We start from the raw sequence: 2789 nt of genomic DNA, 5'->3' as shown, positions 1-2789 counted from the left end.
TAGAGAACACTAATTGCTATAATACCAGAGTGTAGGGCTGTGATAATCTTAGTCCAGGTGGCAATTTAATCCAGCGTATTATACAGCCTAATCCCACATTATGTCTGTATACTCTGCGAGTACTGTAAGTGTGTTACTAACTACATGTAAAAATCCTGGTTCCAAATGTGCAATTAACAAAGTACCACAGCATATAATCAAGAATACAAGTGGTAGATCTAGTCCAGTATCACCAAGCCAATTGATATGTTAATCGCTACTGCCCCGATCTTAGACAAACGCACAGCAGATACACACACACACACACACACACACACACACAAATCAGCACATACTCACACATACACATAAATACATGTTTACCTTATAACTCCGCCTCCAACAATAATATATGTGCATGTGCGCTTGAGAATAGCTGAATCGTATTGGACGGCTGCATCTGTATGCTTATTTGCACTGAGGCTATGACTGCAGTTATCATGAACAAGTAACTGCAGTTATTTGTCAGTTTGGAGATTAGCGAAAAGAGGGAGGGGTGAGGAATGGATGGCACAGACAAATAATCACTGATGATGGTGGGAGGCCCACACAGCATAGTGACGCTATGACCATCCCCAGAGCGTTAGTACAAACACCAATACAGATTCATCCACTTAACACTACGGAATGAAGCCAGAACACAGTTCTCTCACCAAGCAGAGGCTCCAACGGAGGCTCCTTTAAGAGGGAGAAACGTAACGCAAAGGCAAAACGTTAACTAGATTTTCCCCCAATTTGTAATTAGGCCGACATCTATTGGGTGGACCAAATACAGTGGGGAAAAAAAGTTTTTAGTCAGCCACCAATTGTGCAAGTTCTCCCACTTAAAAAGATGAGAGAGGCCTGTAATTTTCATCATAGGTACACGTCAACTATGACAGACAAATTGAGAATTTTTTTTCCAGAAAATCACATTGTAGGATTTTTAATGAATTTATTTGCAAATTATGGTGGAAAATAAGTATTTGGTCACCTACAAACAAGCAAGATTTCTGGCTCTCACAGACCTGTAACTTATTCTTTAAGAGGCTCCTCTGTCCTCCACTCGTTACCTGTATTAATGGCACCTGTTTGAACTTGTTATCAGTATAAAAGACACCTGTCCACAACCTCAAACAGTCACACTCCAAACTCCACTATGGCCAAGACCAAAGAGCTGTCAAAGGACACCAGAAACAAAATTGTAGACCTGCACCAGGCTGGGAAGACTGAATCTGCAATAGGTAAGCAGCTTGGTTTGAAGAAATCAACTGTGGGAGCAATTATTAGGAAATGGAAGACATACAAGACCACTGATAATCTCCCTCGATCTGGGGCTCCACGCAAGATCTCACCCCGTGGGGTCAAAATGATCACAAGAACGGTGAGCAAAAATCCCAGAACCACACGGGGGGACCTAGTGAATGACCTGCAGAGAGCTGGGACCAAAGTAACAAAGCCTACCATCAGTAACACACTACGCCGCCAGGGACTCAAATCCTGCAGTGCCAGACGTGTCCCCCTGCTTAAGCCAGTACATGTCCATGCCCATCTGAAGTTTGCTAGAGTGCATTTGGATGATCCAGAAGAGGATTGGGAGAATGTCATATGGTCAGATGAAACCAAAATATAACTTTTTGGTAAAAACTCAACTCGTCGTGTTTGGAGGACAAAGAATGCTGAGTTGCATCCAAAGAACACCATACCTACTGTGAAGCATAGGGGTGGAAACATCATGCTTTGGGGCTGTTTTTCTGCAAAGGGACCAGGACGACTGATCCGTGTAAAGGAAAGAATGAATGGGGCCATGTATCGTGAGATTTTGAGTGAAAACCTCCTTCCATCAGCAAGGGCATTGAAGATGAACGTGGCTGGGTCTTTCAGCATGACAATGATCCCAAACACACCGCCTGGGCAACGAAGGAGTGGCTTCGTAAGAAGCATTTCAAGGTCCTGGAGTGGCCTAGCCAGTCTCCAGATCTCAACCCCATAGAAAATCTTTGGAGGGAGTTGAAAGTCTGTGTTGCCCAGCGACAGCCCCAAAACATCACTGCTCTAGAGGAGATCTGCATGGAGGAATGGGCCAAAATACCAGCAACAGTGTGTGAAAACCTTGTGAAGACTTACAGAAAACGTTTGACCTGTTTCATTGCCAACAAAGGGTATATAACAAAGTATTGAGAAACTTTTGTTATTGGCCAAATACTTATTTTCCACCATAATTTGCTAATAAATTCATTAAAAATCCTACAATGTGATTTTCTGGAGAAAAAAAATCTCATTTTGTCTGTCATAGTTGACGTGTACCTATGATGAAAATTACAGGCCTCTCTCATCTTTTTAAGTGGGAGAACTTGCACAATTGGTGGCTGACTAAATACTTTTTTTCCCCACTGTACATAAGGATTGAGATAAAGATGATGGGTGGACAATGGCAACATTGTGGGCTGCGGACAAAACACTTGAAATTACCACTATGATGGAATCTGCCATATGGAGAGAGTGATGACTGATGATATATGGATGATCTTATTTTGTGTGATTCAAAGCACCACACATCCAGGAAGCTGACACTGGGTAGACAGGTTTTGTTCCTTGGTGAATTCCAGCGAATTAATCAAAGTAAATTAGGACCTTAAGTTTAATTAAAGCTAATTATCTGAGGTTTATAGGTCAAGACTAAAGACGAACACAGCAACGCACACTGATAGAGGAAAAGAGAGCGGGACAGGCAAAGGTATAATACAGTTCATGAACACTGACATTTTTCT

This window comes from Coregonus lavaretus (genome assembly GCF_964263955.1).
Source record: "Coregonus lavaretus genome assembly, chromosome: 7".
Taxonomy (NCBI): domain Eukaryota; kingdom Metazoa; phylum Chordata; class Actinopteri; order Salmoniformes; family Salmonidae; genus Coregonus; species Coregonus lavaretus.
Note: the sequence above shows the minus strand (reverse complement) of the source record.